Source organism: Melospiza melodia, chromosome 4, assembly GCF_035770615.1.
Source record: "Melospiza melodia melodia isolate bMelMel2 chromosome 4, bMelMel2.pri, whole genome shotgun sequence".
Lineage (NCBI taxonomy): Eukaryota > Metazoa > Chordata > Aves > Passeriformes > Passerellidae > Melospiza > Melospiza melodia.
The window spans coordinates 61,662,868-61,683,309 of record NC_086197.1 but is presented as its reverse complement, the minus strand read 5'-3'; the positions used below and the strand labels follow the sequence as shown (position 1 = coordinate 61,683,309).

Sequence of the window (20,442 nt, the reverse complement as noted above, 5' to 3'; positions counted from 1 at the left end):
GTCAGCTTCCTCATCTAACTTGAAGTGAGTGAAGCTGCCAAAATTTGGATGAAGGCAGCTGATGACTGAAGGCAAACCTGCTGGTGTATAAAATGCAAGAAAAAAATTTTGCCCAAAGCCCATCAATATTTTCCTTTCCTTCAGATCCACTGAGTTCAAAATAAGATGACTGAGGATTTCAAGTCTCTTAATCCTGCACAGTTTAGGATAATTATGCTGTAAATGAAGTTCTTTTAACAGATCTGTCTATAGCTAAATATATAAACCTAAAAGTGGGTTTAAAAAAAAAAAAGTAGTAAAGTCATCCATTAACAAATATTCACATTACTAGGTTCATGAACAACTTACCACACTTTTCCCATCAACATTTGTCAAAACCATATTGACAAAAATGACAAGACAAAGCTGAACTTTTCCCAAAAGAATAGGGTGGTAGCATGGCAACCAACTCACTAAAATTATGCATCACAGGACTACAACAGAGTTTACTGGCATTCCTAAAGTGCAAAATGTGCTCAGGTCACAAACCCTGACAGGTGTGTGTTAAATGAGGCATATGACATCACTATATGCAACTAGGTTTCAAGTAATGGTGAAGTGAGATGGTACCAAATTTCATCCCACAGAGATGGAGTTGGGATTCCTGGATTTCAGCTACTTGTTGTATTTAGAGCTCAGTGCAATGCATCCAGCTGGTCACTTCTGATAATGTCAGCAAGCCAGCAGCTGACTCCATCAGTTATTCCTACAGGTATGACTTGTCTTGAGAAATGTTTTCACCTTTTTTTCACAGACTTATATTTACCATTTCATCCTGATTTTAACACTCCCCATTTTTTTTCAGAAAGTATTCTTTTATGTTAGTATCCACTTAGGCAGAGCAGTAGGCTTTTGAGCGTGATCATGCTTCACGACATCAAAGAGATGCAAAAAGCTCTTTAGATTTATGAGCCTTCAGGCAAAAGGCAAAAGTCCATTCTTACCTGATTTTTCTTGTATTCAGAAAACTTCAGAAGAGATTTAAAATTAGTTTTAAAACTACTAGGAAATATTTATGCCTATGAGATTGAGCCAAATTACTTCCATAAAGACACTATGCATATAACCAATTCCTTTCTATTAGAGCAATAAAAGTAACTTAGGCAGAGCTTTAAGGCTTTTCTGGCTACTTTGGACTAGCTTACTGCTAAGTACAAAGACTACCACAAAATACTCTATTATGCTCATTGAACCATAAACAGGTAATATACAAATCGTGATATTAATGTGGTACAGGATCCATTTATGATCCTCAAAATCACCATTCCAACCAAGCAAGTGTCTGGAATGTAAGAAAAATTAAACAAAAGCCTCAGGTCTGGTCACCCATCCCAGTGAGTCCACACTATGATGCTAAATTGGATGTATGGTTTGTCTTCTTGTGTTTAAAGTTTAAGAAGCTTCCCTTTTGGCCTGTAAAAAGCCAGTCTGAGAACCTTCAGCTTCAGATTTTTCACAAGCCTGTTGGAAATACCATACCCCAGTATACCCTTATCCTCAAACATTTAAAGAGCCTTATTTCTTCAGAAATCTAGTTTGAAAGCTATGCTAGCTTCACCTGAAGCTCATTAATTCCTGCCTGCCAGAAATACACCAAATAAACTGGCTAAAAGAGTCATTTTGAGAAAATCCCTGCAATTATTTTGCTATTTTCTCTTCCTAAGGAGACAGAGGGTTTTAAAATTCAAATATCATAACTAGTCCACACTTGAGCAGCACTTTGAGAAATACTCCACAACTTTGCTCTTCCTGCTGGTTCTGTAAAGAGGTTCAGGGGTCCTTTTGGCTTGTGTTTTCTTTTGTTTGTAAGGGCTTTTTTACCTCAATATTTGAATTTGAGAATCCAGTGTATGGCTTTGCAGAAACACAAGAGTGAAATCTCTCACAAAATTCTTTATTATGATTATACTGGTCATTCCTTTAGCTCTCTTTGATAAGATTTGAGAGCTCAGCTCACTGATCCATTCCACTGGGCCTCCTCTTTCTGGTACAGTGTAAGAAGCATGTTCAGTAGGCTTCACCTCATGGTATTATCTGACATATTTAATGATTTTTTTAAGCCTACATATTGCTTTATCCTTCAGGGACTATCCAGTTTCAAAATTAGTCTTTCCTCAGGATAATACTTTTCCATCTCTCTGAGGTCTGACACCCACTTAAAGGCTAAGTTGTCATGCTCCCTGCATTGTCACACACTTCTAGCTACTCCAAAGTTTCTCATTTATGCAGGGTTGGTTGCTGCTCTGGGATAGTTTTACACACATTGAAGCATTACTGCAATATAGCTATTGGCAACTGTGTGTAGAATGATGGTAAATTAACTGCTCTGTGATCAGTACACACATGACAATCCCATCTCCACCATCCAATATAAGACAATAAATACTCTAAGGAGCTTGTTTCTTTAGCACAGACAGGGAATATATAAGCAGTGTTAGCAGGCAGAATGCACAAAGCTGAGATTCCCATCGCAGCACTTTGTAACTAACAGAGCAGCAAGTCTGTCACATCCTCAGGTGACCGAAGGTATGGCAGTGCTGCAGTGACACTCCTGGTGTAACACTCCCACTCACAGAGGTCCTGAAGCAGCTCTCATTATTTGACACTGACAACACTGCAACTTACACCTGCCACCCTTATCCTTTTGCATTGGGAAAAGCCATGGGCTCTGCCAACTGCATTAATGAAGTAACAGAGTATGGGAGCTCTGCTGTTGCAACAGGCACACAGGCAACCTCGAGCCTGGAACACACACTTCTTGTGTGCTTCCCTACTCTTCTTTACAGCACCTCAGCCTCTGAGAAGGTATTTCATTTGGGTCCTGCTCTAAGTCCTTCTCTCACGGGATATACAGCACTCCAAATGGTTTTGGCACTTCTTCCTTTACTAATGCTCCTTCCTTTCTTCCTTTCTCCATGTACTTCTATGACCTTTAATAACAATTATTTTTTTTTCCTAGCCATGAAATTTGCCCCCCTCCAGGATCCAAGGAGCAAGAAAGCACCATGGTGCTTTTTCCCAAGCCTCCACCTTCCCTCCCACTAGCTGTGATGGTAGCTGTGCATTTCATAGTTCCACACCTGTGAGTGGGATACTTGTAGCTGGGTGGTGCAGAAAGCTGTCATCCAAAAAGGATCTCCCCCACCTCAGTGGAAAAATTTAAATAGCAGCATTTCTACTCTCTGAACAAGTTTTCCCACAACACACCAGGAGGGGCTGATTTATTTGTAGAAGTCGCACAAGCAATGTGGATATGTCAGCTTAAGGGACAAGACACACATTCAGCTAATGCTAGAAGCATCTTTATCACAGAACTATATGGCTGCCACCTTAAAGATAACATTAAATCTCCCTTTAAGGGAAGGTTTCTCTTCCCTCTGTTATTTCAAGTTAAAGTGGGTTGAGCAAACCCAGGACACAATTCAACTGGCTTGCCACTAAAACAATAGCATGGTACATAACTTTTCAGTGAAGGGCAGATACTGGACTGAACAGCAAATTGACATGACTGTCAGACAATGGCTCAAGCAGATTTAGTAAATTTAATTAATTTCCCATGGTAGGCTATATAAAATTGCTATACAAAGTGGCTATGTGCAATTAATAATCACAGCTTCATTTCTGAAGTCTTCAGTTGTGAAGTACTTCATTGTGTATAACTCCTTAGGTTTCTGAGATTACAAAGACATCAGTGCTTGATTAATTAATTAGATAAAAGAAAGCAACTCAGGAAAAGTGCAAATAAAACCACGCTCCATGATAATATTTATAAGTCCTATGCTACACAACAAAGGAAATCCCTTCTCCCACTTCCCATAAGCCAAAGGCCTTAAGTCTTCACTAGCATCAGTGGATCCTAATGCACTTTTTGTACACAGCTCTGCTTCCAGGCTAATCAGCAATCATTCAAATTCTGAGGTGAGCTAGGTGTCTAATTTAGCTCTGGCACACCTCCCCTAGGTGGAGAAAGGCCATGCCTTGAAGAACTCCATCACAACCAGCTGAACCTACTCTGTGCTGAGGATCAGCTCCCCGACTCCATCACTCCCCTGCCCTACCAAAGCACAAGGCCAGCAGAACTAAAGTGGTAAACCAGCAGGCACTCAGATGCCTGCAGCATAACCACCTCAGGCATATACAGTGCGGTGTCAGTCTTCTGATAAGGTAGCTCTGAATCCTCAGCAGCAATTGCTTGTTTAACAAGCTTAATATCTGTCTTTCCAAAGGATGGTATCTGGATTGAGAGCCTAATAGCTCATCTGCAGCTGACCCTCAGGACCAAGAGACAACCCACCCATGAAGACTACAGATCATCATTCTGTCTCAGCAAGGTCAGACCTATTTTGTTTCTTCTACAGAAAGCTACTCCCCACAAGTGTTTGTTTTGCAGTGGCACATTGCTCAAGTTGTACACTGTTACAATCATGTTGTTTCTAGTGATACCAAAATCATACAGTATCTCTGAAGAAAAGGGACTGGGAAAGGCAGTATCAGCTTCTCAAGTGGCAAACCTCAAGCATCCTGCTGAAATTGTGCATATTATAACTGCTGATGGCACAAACTCTTTAAATAACCAAGATCTGTATGTTCAGCTCATGGCTTCCAGCAGACTCCCTCAAAAGGACCAGCACCATTGCACGTCTGACTGTATCACACCTTGGCTCAGCATGAGATTATTTCACTATACAGCTGAGTAGGGGCCCACAGACCTTGTTAAGTCAGAAGCCAACTATATTTTTAATCTAAATTCTGCAACTCACAAATTTATCGTATGCAACACACAGGTAGAACAGACTGAGGAACACAAGAGCTTCCTCTAGCCTGAGGCTAGTAATACTCAGTGAAATGTCTGTTTCCCCAGTGGAAGGAAGTGACTGAGAAGATAAAAGTATCATGAAAAAAACCAAAAAAATGACACGGCTCCATGAAGCAAAACATAGCACAAATTACCCAAACTCTCACAGTTAGCGACTCAGTTTTTCTGAAGGTAATTTTAGGAGATTCCTTCTCTGGTCCTATTGCTCCACTTTCCTAAGCAAACTCCTGTATCCCTGTTTTCCTCAAAGGATGCCATCAGCTGGTTTTTCAGCACTTTCAATAGACCCTTAAGCTTGAAGGACACATAGCATTTGGAGAAGAGAAAGCAGCCTACTAGGAAGCAGCTGTGCTAGGACTGTTCTCCAAAAACCTGCTTTTCAGTTCCATTAAGGATGATTTATTTTCATTAGTTTATCAAGGGAAACATAGAAAGAAGCCATCTGAAAACCTCTATAATTAAGCATTATTTCAGTATACTTTCAAAAAAAATCCTACCTGATGTAGACAAGAGTTAGAAAAAACTGGTGCAAGCATGTAATCCGCTAGTAACAAGTAGCGGACTTGTTATTCACACTTTCAGACCTGAGGTAAGGAAAACACTGGTAAGGAAGATGAAGAGAAAGTTAATGAATAAGTCCTACACAGTGAAAACCAACCATACACCTAATTTCAAAGTTGTTATGAATTTGGGTCATTTAAGTTACACACAAATTCAAATCTGTACACTATGACAAGCACATTCACAGCCCAGTTCTACTATGGTCTCTAATATATTAACTTTTTAGCTTGGTTTTGCAACATTTGTTTTCCATTTCCTCCTTTTCTCCAGGAAAGGCATGCTCTAAGAAGGACAAAAATTTATACCAATGGACTCTTCATATCTATTCAGACATAGCAACACAGCTTATAAAAAATGTTCCCAGTTCACCTTCAGACAAAATCCATGCATTATACTGAACCTTTATAAGTAGTTTTGTATGTTGCACTCAGACTTGTTACCAGTGTCTAGTAGCTTGCTCTAGGTTACTAACAGCAAGTTGCTACTTAGTGTGTCATAACCCTGCCAAAGGAATCAGATTTTTGCACATGTATCCATTGCCTTTGAAATCTTCTGCTCTAACCAATATAGCATGAAATTAGGGTAGGGGTTGGTTTGTTTGGGGTTTTGTTTGGGGGGCTGATGGAATAGCTAATTTTGTTGGTGTTTAAACAGTTATCTAATAAAGGAAGCCAGCAATGTGATCAGAGTATACAGTCAGAATCCAGAATCGAACTAAGTGTAAAAGAACAATTTTAGGCAGTTACAGGGCTGTCTGTCAAAGTCACAATCTAGTTTGATGTGTGATGCTTCAGGCACATAATTAAGCTAAACAGCTTTCAAGACAGCTTTCTCAAAACTGAAAAAGTAGGTAGTTACTAAAACTTTACCTTGTTGTTGAGCAATTATTATTAAAATAAGCTATCAGCTGTCACAAGCATATTTGCACAGAGCAAATATTTTCAAGTATTTAAACAACTGCATCATGGCAAAATTGCCCACAGGAAGCCTAAACCAAGCTATTTTATTATTTTAAGATATTTTAAGATCAGGATTCTCTGACTCTTTAATTTGGAGATTCTGAAATGTACTATTAGGTTCCTAAAAAACTGATGCATTTTCCTGTGCATGGAGAATCCTCCATTGTTCTTGTTTGACAAGACCAGGGTTGAAGGCAGACATTGCCGAGCTAAATTTAATGGCCTATATTATGGAGGTCCACAATTTTTGGTTTACTTGTCAATTTATATGATTATTAAAATGGAACTTTGCACATTAAAAAAAATATTGAGCATGGTAGTAAAACTCTGAATTCTGATCATAAGCCAAGTCACAGAGATAAACTTCAGAAACTTAATCCACCATAGCAGGGGGAGGAAGAGCATATCTAGTAGGAGGAACTCACTTGTTTTGAGAAGATGACTTGTTCTAACCTCAATGTGAAGGCCTGGGCAACTGTCTGGTTTTTTGCAGCCAAAAAGCCCCTTCTCAGTACAGCAATGCCTGAAGACATCTGCAGACAGCCACAGGTACACTCAAAGAGAAATTCAACAGGAGGAACTGCAATGGCCGCACTGAATTCTTAATTGAGTTTTCTCAATTTTTTACTGTTCTGGAATATTTGACAGTAAAGTAAAGTGTCTGGACAAAGACTGGAGGGTCTTTGCAGGGTCAAAAACCCAGAAAATCTCCTCAGACTTCACAACCAGAAACCAGACTCCATGTCACAAGGCTCAAACGTTCTTGTTCAGAGACGTTTTGAACTGGCAAATGGTAAAAAGGCAGTTTGGATTATTATTCCACTTATCCGGTTACTGACCAGTATATTAGGGTGGGTTACCCTTTTAGTTCTCTGAAACTGTTAAACTGTCACTGAATTCCAAAAACTAAAAATAACCAGAGCAGTAGTATAATAGAATAATAATACCAGAAAGCAAGATAACAGAATGAACTACACTGGCATGTAAAGATGTCTACTGAATTCCAAGTGCAATTGTTTTGATTATGTTCATAACACCTATTTATACACCAAGACTTCGTTCAAGCCTAAACTTTTTCCATTCTGGCTGAGAATTTTTATATTGAACATCTCTTCACATTGAAAAAAAAACAAGTAGTCTCAGAATAAGCAAATAAAGGTATATGGCACTCAAATTTATGGAAGTAGATAAGTTTTCTTTCCCCATGTGAGACTTCTAATCATAGCTCTTCATATACATATGGAACACAATCCCTTTACGAGCAGAGCTTAGATGTATAACTAGATGTACAAGTATTTTAATGGACAACCCCATCCAATTGTTGATACACAAAAACAGATCAGACTACAATTACAAAGGTATACACAACACCAGTGTTTACCATTTTAGCAGGAGATAGCATCTGAGACACCTGATTGGCTTTCAGGAACTATTTGTTGACCCATTTTTCAGGAAAATCTCTCTTCTATTCATTAAACTGTTCTTAACTCAGAATTACACGCAGGCATATTTGTAAGAGGTGCTACTCAGCTATTTAAGCTCATGAAAGCTACTTTTGCAGAGCCAGCAGAGGGAGTACAGACATCATTTTACTTATCAGCTGTGAAAAAGATACCTTGTAAGAAAGCACTAAAAGAGCTGTGCCTGCAAATCTAATGCACTTAGTTTAAAGCATGCCAAGAACTTCCTTGGTCTTTCATAGACATGTATGTCAATGGGCAGTAGAGTTGGTATTTCGTTTCTGATCCTCAACCAGCTGTCACATTTTAGAAGTCTCATATCTGATGAATAGCAGGAGCAATTCTAACAGTACTAACAAGTACCATAAAGTCTGATGCTTCAAATACATTTTAAAAAATTAAATAAGAAAAAAAACAACCAAAACCTCAACAACTAAAACCATCACATAGCTGCAATTCAAGTTTTTATTCCTATGGATTCCAGTCTCTCAGTTTCTGAAAAACTAAACCCTTTTAGTTGTCCACTTCTTAGAAAACAACTTCACTTGGAAGACAAGGTGAAAAACTCAGAGTTCAAGACAACCTCAAGCAAAGGAGCCCTGAAGGCACACAACAGTGTTGGACTAGGAGATAAACAGTGAGCCTTTCTGCTGATATTCAGAGGCATACACCTCCTGGCAAATCTGGTTTCACACAGCCTCGGAGGCAAGAGCCCTGCTGCTTTATTTAGCATTTCCATTGATCAGACTGCTTTGGAGTTGACAATTATGACTGAACGGTGTTGACACAGTGGCGGCTGTGGAAACAGTTTTGGAAAGAGAAACAGGCTTTGAGCAGACAGATTGATAGCTTGTAGCCATCATCTCATGGAGGTGAACCCAAAACTATAGGCCAACATGAGACAACATACCTTCCTGGCAAAAACTCCACAAACAGACACCCACATTTTTTAGTCTACAAAATCGACTGTTTTTTTTTTTTTCTTGAATAAAGTTCACATTTCTTAACTTGTAGGTACAAGGCTAAGCTCATATACAATTTTTCCAATTATTTGATGAATTCTTAAGCATTCAACAAATAATTTTTTGGGGGACTATTTCTAAGTTTCACTATTTAGAAATCTGTATATGAGAAAGTCATGCAAGTGCAATGAATGCCTTTGTCTTAAAGTTTCCTTTAGAAGAGCAGCAAAACACTCCTCCTCCTGAAGAAAAGATAAATTTCCATCATCTTAAACTTCACATGAACTTTAAAAAGCTTTGACAGCTTTAATCATTAGATTTTGATTACTACCTACCAAAGAAGAATGTGCCTGTAGCTACATAATTTAGCCTTCACTTGTTTCAGGTTGTAAAAATAGAATAACCACCCTTCAGCAAATTAGATGGCTGTTTCTTCTCCCCATCTACAAGAAAGTGGTATTCACTTCTCAGCTTCATTTTCACATGGCAGATTCACAAAATTAGTAATTCAGTGTGGGCAGAGCTGGTTCCCATCTTACAGAGCTTACACGATATTTTATAGCTGACTAAAAAGTTTTACCCCTATCATGCAACCAAGCCACTTCAGAGTTTTACTGTTGAAACTCAGAGCTCCTGCAGTGTTCTCTATTTGTGTGCTGTGCCTGGGTGGTTCCCAGGACTCCAGCTAGGCTTCTCAATATGTTTTATGCAGAGCAACCACAGCAAGGAAAGCCATGCTTCTTCCATCACAAACGTGGTGATGATCGAGTGTCAGGATGCATACCGACCACTCTGATCATCCCTTACTTCCCCAAGTTATTGCAGTCTCTTGTGACAACACTGAAGTTCCTGCAGGTACACAGAGTGGTATACAGATCGTAAAAATGCTTTTTTTTTCAGGCAGAATGGTTATATTTTATTAACCAGACTCACCACACAGATAATCCAATGCCAGTGCCAACTCAAAACATGGCACAGAACTACACTGAACCTGCTTGAGTGAAGCAAATATGACACCATACTCACAGGAAATAGACCACAAATTCTAATTCATCCGGCAACTAGAGCCTTGCTAAGCTCCCAACTAACTATGTTTATAACACACTTCACATTTGAGAGGCTGACATTAGGGTTCTAATGAGCAAGTTAAGACACATGATCCGTTTATATAAAGTAGGTAGGGTGTGGGGGAAAGGGCTGAAAAGCCCCTTGAAACATGAGCATCCTTCCTCTTGATGAAGTTTCTACAGTAAATTCCACAGAATTTTATACTTTAGAATTACTACAGCTGCCTTTAAGGATCTACAGAGGCTTGTTATCTCAGTTTTTAACCTGAAACCCCCACATTTAGTACACAGCTGAACAACTACTGATTCTAGCATTAATCACTCCCCATGATTTAGTACTTCAATAATTGGTAATAGACATCATGCAACAGATGCAAGAGCTTTTTTAAAAGTCAGTCTTGAAAATGTGCTCTTTCCCATCACCTGTTCTCACCACCTGAAGGGTCTACCTCAAGTTCTGAAGCCTGTGTGCATTTTGTGGTTTAAAACTTCACATTCCTTCCATCATATGCAAGATTCACCTGCCCGAACAGGAACACCTGCCTCTAAGGTAGGCACTTCAGGCGCTTTTTGTAAATAGCCAATGGATAAATTAAAACATATCTATGAAAATATTATATTTAGCCACCTAGGACATGATCTAAAATAGTCACATGCATCTCATCGTAGATGCGCTTGCGTCGCTTCAGCAACAGAAGCAGCGCAGAGTGACTGGTTTCAGTTTTTTAAGACGCTTATGTAAGTGGCCAGGATTGCTCTGCCAAAGTTAAGCACAGTCGGCTGGGCTGAACTCGCATATCAAGCAGCTGCACTACCATGTCACAGCAAGAGGAAGGATGTGGCTTCACAGTTAGTTCAGGAATACCCAAGGCTGTGCTACTGCCAGAAGGTATAGCCCTGCGCCAGCACGCCGCTCACCTGACCTCAAGGGCAGGGGACAGCCCGAGATGAGAACCGGTGACAAGCAGGACAGCAGCAACACCAGCGGTTCCTCCTGAAGGTCACACGGTGACAGGGACTGCCCCTTCCAGCCAGCACAGGCCTCACCAGCTCAAGTCAATCATGGAAGCTCCTCTCCACACCCCCACAGTCATCCTGGGAAAAAGACGGGCCTGGCTGCACCCTTCCTGCAAAGCCCCACTACAGACCATCACCAGGGTCCCTCTTTAGCCTTCCCCTTCCAGCTCAAGCAAAGCCACCTCACTCTAATTCTCTCCACACACCACAGGACAGCCTCTCATCGACTGCCAGGAGAGGTGCAAAACAAGGCACCATTTCTGGACGTGGCCGCACAAGAACGACTGAAGGCAAAGCCCACTGGTCACGCTCTTGCTCGTGCTGCCCAGCGTGGGCCAGTCCTTGCCAGCCCAGGAGAGCCCAGCAGCTGGCTCAGGCTCCCTGTGCTGCAGGGTGGCCAAGACCTTTCCTACAGGCATCCTCGTCCCCATGGCAGGTACAGGTGCCAGCCAGCCTCAGCTCTCCTGCTCACCCTCGCTCCAGGAATCTAGGCCATGCAGTAGCCCTACAACCACGCCACCATTTTCAGCTACTGCCAGCTGTGACAGTGAAGAGGAAAAGCCTGTCAGAAGTGTTTGTACTGTGTCAGCTCAGTAATGCTCAGGAGTGGCCTTGGGCAGCTCCCCATCAGGAGCTTGAAACTGGCCTGTTTTACAATGGTTGCCTCAAAGTAACATGTATTAACTTTGTCCAGTTCAAAGCATTTTGCCCAGGGTTATATATACAACCTTATTCTCCATAACAATTTCTGTAGCCTTAGATTTGACTATCAGAAGAAGGTAAATATAAAACTTTGAGCTTATGCAAATTCAGCGCTGCAGTTTTGGAATGAGAGGTTCATCTGTCAAGAATGTTTAACTATCCTCCCAAAAAATATGAAGTACTCCCCTCAAGCATACATCTCTTGTATTTTTCCATCTGGTAAACCAATTTCCAGTGTTAGAAGGTAGCACAACACAGCTTTAGTGTATGAGACTTCTCACAACCAAGACAACTTTTCTAAACCATTTTGCTAATATGGTTTGAGGAGCTGCTGTCCAGTGCCCGGCAACACCAGGATCAATAAAAAATACAGAGAGCCATTCACAAATTACTCACAAGCAAGACTTAGCATGTACCACTGCTTTATATGCTGGCATCTAATTTTGGATGTGTGTGTTTGCACCAAAGTTCTTTCAAAAGGTTCCCATAACCTGGCATGCATTGCAGAAGGAATAACTCTACGTGAAGGATAACTCCACTGTAAGTGCCTTCACTACCAGTAAACAACACACATACACACAAATCCAGAGAAAGAGACCATGCCTTTCTCAAATCCCAGAGAATTTAGTCCTTTATTTCCAAATCTCTTTTAACTCACTTGAGAAATACAGCTCTAGTTTAGGAACAAATCCTTAGATCTGCAGTCACTACAACAAGATCTACCTATTATCAAAATGCATCTGAAAGCAGACTTTGTTAAGATGTCAAGATGTTTCACTATGCAAAGCAAGCTCTTTGCAGAATAAGAAAAATCACTGTCAATGTTAACTACTTGGATTGCAGAGCAGAAGTAGATGAACACAAACTGTAATGATTTGTGTTATTAATAAAGCAGAAGTAAAGCAGTGGTGCTAGCAGTGGTAAAGCACCTTCCCTACTCTCTCCAGCTGTCAGTCTCAACTATGCATATTTGAAAGCCATCTGGCACAGACCCTGACAGCCAGTTTAAATCATTTCATGTTGCATACAACCTCAACTGAGTGAGGCTGGTAAACACTGCTCTAATTTAAGTATTGATTTGCACTATGTTCCATAGGCTTCATGAAGTTCTGCACCAGCTTAATTCCCAAGTAAAGAAAAATTGGCAGATCCGAGCAACATAAAGCCATTTGAAGTGCAATATCAATACTGACAGCAGTACCACCTGGATGGAAGCGAAAAACTCCTGTTCAATATGCATACTGAGATCCTGATCTACTATTTATTAGATCTAAACAACCAGAAGAGACTCAAAAATACCACCCTTAAACAGTTCAAGGGCTAACCATAACTGCCCCCTTTTCTAGCCATTTATTGTTACTATCTACTCAGTCTTCTCTATGTAAAAACATCAGAAAGCAAACCTGGATGCTCAACACAAGCAAAATTTCTTTTACTGAACTGCAGTATCAGAAACCACCCAGGCATATAGTTCTTGTGTTTAAACCCAAATATACTTTTATGGAACACCATTAGTTGAAAACTGGTACTCAAATGACTCTCTCATCAAAACAATAAGTTCAAGTTCTCCCATGTGAAAAGGTTAATACTCTCCAGGGAATGGTTTCACATGACTACTGCACAAGGAGGAACATTCCCAACCACCAATTCAAAGATTTGTGTTGCTTTCCTCATGTGAGCCTCACTTCTCACCTTGGAGAGACCAGTTTGTGCACAAAGATTGTGACAAACCATCTAGTGGTGCACTTTGAGTTGACTCCAAGTGGCAGAGATGGCACAAAAAGAGGGGGGAATTATTGCAGTTAGGCTAAGATGGTGGAAATGAAAGTAGCCATAAGGTCACCTCAGCCAGCCAGAGAAACTTTGCACTCACAGTGACAAGCCATATAGGCAATTACAAATTATGCTCTTTCTGTCCCCAGCCTCTTGGATTATGCTGATCAACCAGCACCTTCAGAAGGCCATCATAAAAGTCTGACAAAACTTTAGAATATTAAAAGAGCATCAAACATATTAACAGAAGTGACTAACAAATCTTTCAATGGGGACTTAAAAGACTCCTATCTCTTGAAACACCTACCATACAAAACCAAATGTTTTCCAAGCTTTTGGAGAGTCACAGTGATCATCTTGAACTTTTTAGAACACTCTACAATATTCTTTTAAGAAGTGTGCTGTAGCTACAAGACCTCTTTATTGCTAGTGGCCTGAGTTCCTTATTTCAATAAAGACCATAGCACTATGGTTTTTTCTTTCTACAGTGGAAAACTCCACCAAACACAGCTTGTGACTCTTCCTCCTATCCCCATATGGAGTCACCAGTTGTTTTATTTAAAATCTAGACAGGAGCCAAAATACACAGCACAAGAACACATCCTTGTATTTGCAGAGACACAGGGGCAATCCTGAAAGAGCCATGCAGACAAGCCACCAGTCACTGGTCAAATAACAAGTGCAGAAAAAGTTATGTGATTTCCACATAAGGGCACTCCACTGAACAGCACTTGGGTTTCTTTCACTGGTGTATGTAAGGCAAAAGTGACTAAGTTCATCTTTGATTCAAAATCTTAAAATTAATATGAAAGTTTAAGTTTTAATGACCATGTAAGCAGGAAAAGAGAATGCCACTATAACCCTAGGGGTGGGTCTCAGAAGTTAGATAGCTGCTTAAAGCAGAGTGGGCTGAATCATCTTTCCTGCCTTGAGTTGGGGTTTGTTGCTATCAACTGAGCAGAGCTTGGTACATCCTGGGCCTCCTCTCTACAGGACCAGACACTGTACACCAAGTGGTGAGAAACCAATAGTGTTGTTTTCCCTGCTGCTACCTTATCTTTCTGTGAATATAAGGGCACAAGTAAGGGTAGCAGATTACAAGTGATAGGCTCCAAGAAGTGTGTTTCCTGTGCTCACTGGGAATGAAGGCAACATGGTGTTTCCTGTGCTCACTGGGAATGAAGGCAACATCCAGCTCAAACACAATATTAAGAAAAAAAAGACACGCAAACCACTGAAGTCCACTGTAAATAGGAAGCCATGCAGAAAATTACCTAACTCTCATCTACAAAGCAACATCAGGTTATAGCCAGCAAGAAGCCAGGGCTACCTACCCCTACTGCTGAGACTGGTCATGCTGTAAGTGGCAAAACCAGCCAGACTTAATGGCCAGCACTACAGAGGATGACCATCAAATGTCATCCTCAATATGGATCTATGCACTCTTTAAATGCACAGTGCACTTGCCAACACCAGAAAGGAGGAATATATTCTCTTTCTCATTCCATTCCCCTTCAAAGGCAGGGCAGATGTTATTTGTCTGCTTTGTAACAGCAATTACATATTATCTCTTACTGGACGAAAAAATAAGTTATATTTATTTTCAAAGCTATTTCTGATTTCTTTTTAAAATGTCTCCTACATTTTCCTTTAGATTTCTTCTCCCACAAGACCTTTGAAATACCAATGGAGAAAGCCTCATACCTACTTTGCAATTCACCAAAATTAAACTAATAACACCTCCTGCTGTCATCTGTCAGTTAGAGTAAGATTTATAAATGGCAGCAGAAATAATTTTCATAATGTTTACTTGAATACCAATAGCTTGAACAGACAGCTCCTTCAAAGATACTGCTCATATCAAGTGAAATCTGTCATGAAAACTAGAAATTCATTTTAATTAACAGTATTTGAAAGCCTAATAATTTAAAAATAAAAGACACACTGGACAATACCAAGTGTCTGTGTAGAAATGACATTCTGTCTGAGTAGATGCAACTGTTTCAAGATGGGTTAGTCTAATTTTTGCCTGTTGATTTCATTGTACATGTCACCTCCTGGAAATCCTCCTTCTATACTGCTCATTATCACTGCTTACATCTTCCGCGTGAAACTGCTGAACACATTTTTACTTCTCACATGCATTAAGATATGTTTGGAGGGCTTCATGAACAAAAAAGAAAAACTTACTTTTTTATTACTCTGCTGTTCAATTAATGAACATGGTCTTTTCAGCTAACTGAACTTAAGTTAGGAGAACATTAACATTAGGTATTGAAAAGAGGAGGAATCCAGTCTTTATAAAGGCAAGCTATTTTGAATAAATTAATAAATCTTAATATTTGTGAAAAATATCCATCCTCTACACAAAGTATCATAGGTTTATTTTTTTTCAAGCCAGCAACAGTATCACCTTATCTTTCCTGCCTCCCTTGTTCTTCGACCTGTTACACTTTGCAAGAAATAAAAATGTCTTCTGAGAAAATTTAACAGGTTTGAATAAAAAAGCCAAAAACCCCTTCTTGAGACTGTTGCACACACTCTAGAAAGCCAGTAGGCAGAGCTAATCCGAGCTTTTTAGACACAATTCTGCAACTCCTAGATTTTATCTAGTTTTTAATTAAAATACTGTATAGAGAAAGATCCTTATCTGCTGAACTGCAACTTTTAACAAGTCTTATTGTTATTATTACTTAAAACAAGTAGAGAATACTAGAGAATACAAATTTAAGATTATTACTGCAATTTTATTGATCCTTTTGTAATAAGGTAAGCATGTATTTCTATAACAGAGATCTCTTATAGATTCAAGCAGTCTTTCTTATTTCTCAGAAGATATTTACTTTTAGATGCCCAGGACTAATCATAGCTGTTTGCTATTCTGCATTAAATTTGGCCGACATCTGACTTCACCTTTAAATAAAATGTGAATCCCTTTTTGCACCAGTACTATTTTCTCTTTAAAAACAGAAGAGAACATATATAAAAATAAAGAGTTCAAACACTGAAAGACATTAGTGAGGTCACATTTCAGTGGTAAAGAATGCCATTAATATTTAGTCTACCTTAATGGAAGAAATTCGAGTTAGAAGATACTTTAGGTTATCGTGTCCACCCTCATGTCAAGGGAGACTCTCCTGCTATGGCATGTTATTGATTGTTTTGCCACATTCATTTTGAACTAGCCAGTTAATAGTAAGTTTCCAGTTCTAAAATCTTAAATGCTGAAATGTTCGGTGAAGCTAATTCTTCCAAAGCATCTGTTTTTGAGGTGGCTTTAGCAGATCCAGCCTATGTATCTTCCTTCTTAGTATCACCTCATGATTACCTCCCATTTAGCACATCCTTCTTTACAAATAAATTCAAACAGCTAAAACTAAAGCTTTTTGGAAGTAATTACTAGACCTTTGTGCTTTTGCTACAGGACACTTTCAAGCCTGAATTTTCTTTGAAGCTTTCTACAAAACAGTTTAGATGTTTGCAATTTTAACAAGTGACATAAGTTCTCTATATTTTGTGGTCCACAAAAGAGTGGCTTTCTAAACAAGACTCTTCCTTTAGACTACAGTGGATTTCAATTTGCAGGATTAACCCCAGGTTATTAGCAGAATATGTATTACATACATACTCTGGGGAATGGGGATCCTTCCCTTGCACCATTATCTGTACGTAATGCAACTTTGTGTAAGAAACCGATACAGTTTACTCAATGCTAATGTGACACAAGTCTTGTTTTCTGCTTTAAATTCCCACAAACATTTGCTTCATATACATAAGTAACAGTATGTGTACTTACAAATAGTACATCCACAATTCCCTTTAAAATAAGTTTTGGCTTGTATCATTTGAGTGATCCACATGGCTTTCCATGCGTTTTTCTATGAGTGGACAGAAGTAATAATTTTGCAATTCAGCACTGACATAGGAACATTGATTGGGAAAACCTGCAAGTATCTGTACACAGCACAGGATTCACATTTCCTTCAGCTAACTCAGCCTGGGTCGGTCACCATAATCATCAGTAGGAGCAGCAATAAACCGAACCACACAATGATGCTCTTCCAGACTGAAAATTTCACATTGAAGTGTAGGAGTTTTTTTTCCCTCACTGAATTCAGTGACCACTTTTTCCACTGACACCAAGAGTTTCCATTCATTATGCCATAAGTATTAAAGCCCTAGTACATTGGAAGCTGTTCCTGCCAGAAGAGCCAACAGTTTAAAGATACACAAGTTTACTTCTATTGGAATTCACAATTTGTGGTGTTTGGAAAAAATCCCTGAAAAGCACCAACAAACAGCTGAAAAAAAAAATGGCCCTGGCTATAGCTACAGCTACCACCTTCTGAACACACAGAATCATGAACCAAGGAATTGGCAAGTTATCTAACCAACACCTTTCCAAGTACCAAAACACATTATTTTAACCCAAATTCATTAGGAGCCAGGAATGTTTAAGGGATGCAGACAGAGGCTTTCCTACAGGCGGTAGTTTTCCAAAGGCATGCTCACTTCATTCCCCAGGAGGTCAAGATTGCCAGCCACTAATGATGAAGATATTTCACCAGCACTGTGGGCTTGGAACTTGACTTCTAAGAAGGGACATGATTTCAATAATCACCTAGCCAGTCACCTCTCAAGCACTGTGAGGTGAGATACCAGCAAACATTTTCAGAATGACAGTTTCAGACACAGCATAGGTGTCACCAGCTCCTTCTGAACAGACCTTGAGAAGAAAGCCTCAGCAACTAAAGTTATAAATGCACAAACGCCATACATAACAAGTATTTAAGGATTTCTGTAATGCCGATCTTAAAATGACAAGAAAAAAAGCTCCCGAAATTTTGTTACTGTTCTCGTCACGAGCCCCTACAGTTTAAAAAGTCAAAGGTAAAAAAGATTTTTGTGGATTCCGCACAGCACTACATAACATCCTGTTACAGCTGAACTAATACACTGCCCCTGAGGCTGCGAGCCCTGGGACAGACTGAACCACAGCTCTCCGCTCCTAAAAGCTTCCCCGGGCTCAGGCTGAGCCCCTTCCTGCCCCTGGCGAACAACACCCGCACGGCCGCTCGAAAGGAAACGCTCCCGGGGACAACAAACCGCTTTTCACGAGATCTTCCTCTCGAAATCTTAAGTCCTTCCGACTTCAGCCTTTACCGACTGACCGAAGGGCTCGGCAGGAAGCCAGGGCAGACGGCGGCGCGGACACGCACCCCACTCTCCCCACTGCGAGCGCTGCCTCCCGCGCCCGGCACCGGCCAGCCATCCCCGGCGGAGGCTCCAGCCCGCTCCCAAACTCACGTGGTGCATCAGCCAAAGGTTACCCGCACCGCCGGGACGAGGATGACACCGCCGTTAGAGGCGCTTCCCACCGCGGAGCGGCCCCGGCGGGGTCGGGCTCACCCGCGGCGAAACGCCCGCGAGGGCTCCGCTCTCCCGGCACGCGAAGCGGCGCCGCATCCCTTCCTCGTGCGCGCCGGTCGATGAGCAGCCCGGCCGGGCATCCATAAATCAAACCAGCCCGTCCGCTCCGACGGAAAGCTGCGTACGACTCAGCCGCGGCCAAAAACACAGCCCTGGGGGCGCGGCGGGCGGGCGAGGCTGCGCGGGTGCCGGGCTCCCAGCCCCCGCGGGGCGGCGAAGTGCCCGGGATGTCGGTGTCGTGCTGCCGCAGCGGGCTAATCCCGGCTACTTAACCCGGCGGGCGGCAGGGGCTGAGCACCACCTTAATCCACGGCGTGAGCGCGCCCGCCCGCCAGGAGCTCGCAGGGCTGTGGCGTGCCGGCCGTGTCCAGCCGCGGGGTCCCCGACGGCGCGGCGGTGCGCTCCCGCGGCGCCTCAGCCCCGCATCCGCTGCCCTCAAGGTCACGCCGTGCCCCGGCTGCACGGTGGCGGCCAGGTGCACGCTCCGGTTACCTGCGGGGAGAACCGGCGAGAGCCCAGGAGCGCGGCACCCGGCCCTCCGGCCCCCCGAGCGAGCCCGGCCACGGCTCGCAGCCCCGCGGCGGGAGCGGAGCGACGCTGCACCTGCCGCCGCGCTGTTGCCCGCCCCGGTCGGCCAGCCGGGAGGAGAGCCGCCCCGAGCCGCCGCCGCGCTTACCTCTGCGCCGTGGGGCCGACACAGCCGCCGGTCGGGGGCCAGGACGAGGCGCCCGTAAACCTGACGCCGCCCGCTCGTTCTCTCGCCGAGCGCACAAGGTCCCCGCGCTCCCCGCCCTGCCCACGGCCGGCCGGCCCCGCCGCGCCGCCCCCGCCCTGCGGCCGCGCGAGGAGGGCGGGAGAGGGGGCGGGGGGGTGAAGCGGCGACCGAATTGGGGAGGGAAGGAGAGAGGGAGGGGGCACCGGCGCGGGGAGAGCCGGGGGAGGAGAAGGAAGGAGGGAGGGAAGGAGGGGGGCGCGGACCGCCCGCCCCGCCCCCGTCGCCTCACCGGCAGGAATCAGCGATTCGCCCTCCTCTCGGGCGCTCCCACCGTCGCCGCCGCCGCCGCTCCCCGGGGCCCGCCCGCCTCCTTTCCCCCGCACACACCGGGCAGCGCCGAGCGCGCCGCCGAGCCCCTGCGCCGCAGAGCAACCGCTACAGGAGCCGGGCGCCACCGGGCAGGGCGGGGCGGGGCGGAGCGCAGCGATCCGCCCGCCTCCCGCCTCCGCCCGCCCGCCCGCCCGCCCGCCGCGGTCACTCACTTGCCCGCGCCCGCCGCCCCCTCCTCTCCCGGCGCCGCGGCCGCCGGTCCCCGCCGCCTCCCTCGCCGCCTGCGGAGTGCGGGCCACGTGACGGGGCCCCTCTCTCGGCCCAGGAAGGGGGGTCTCGACGTGCGGAGCCTTCAATGGGGAGGTGGAGGCGGGGCCCCGGTAGGCACGGCGCCCGCGGAGGCGGAGCCCCGCGCCGCTGCCCGCCCGCCGCCGCCGCCGCCACTGGCGGGCGGGAGGCTGACGCGCTTGTTTCCATGACGTCGGCGGGCGGGGCCGCGGCGTTTGATGGAGCCCGGCGGGCTTCGGGGGTCGGTGACTTTGCCACGAGCGGCTCCCGCGGGGCGGGGCGGGGGCGGGGCCAGGCGGGTGTCGCGTCGCGTCCCTCCGCCC

General features: G+C 43.5%; 1 protein-coding gene across 8 annotated transcripts in view; it reads right to left on the bottom strand.

Moving 5' to 3' along the window:
• The window catches only part of ATP2B1 (ATPase plasma membrane Ca2+ transporting 1), a 60,295-nt gene extending 40,234 nt beyond the window's left edge, over positions 1–20,061 (bottom strand). For 3 of the 8 annotated variants that reach the window (XM_063154920.1, XM_063154922.1, XM_063154924.1), the window contains exon 1: positions 19,463–19,586. The gene's annotated coding sequence lies outside the window, so the exon portion shown is untranslated. Of the gene's footprint in view, positions 1–18,663; positions 18,682–19,462; positions 19,588–19,790; positions 19,893–20,043 lie in introns of those variants that run through there. The other 5 variants (XM_063154916.1, XM_063154923.1, XM_063154919.1 and 2 more) reach the window with 4 other exon arrangements.
• Positions 20,062–20,442: the final 381 nt, after the last annotated feature.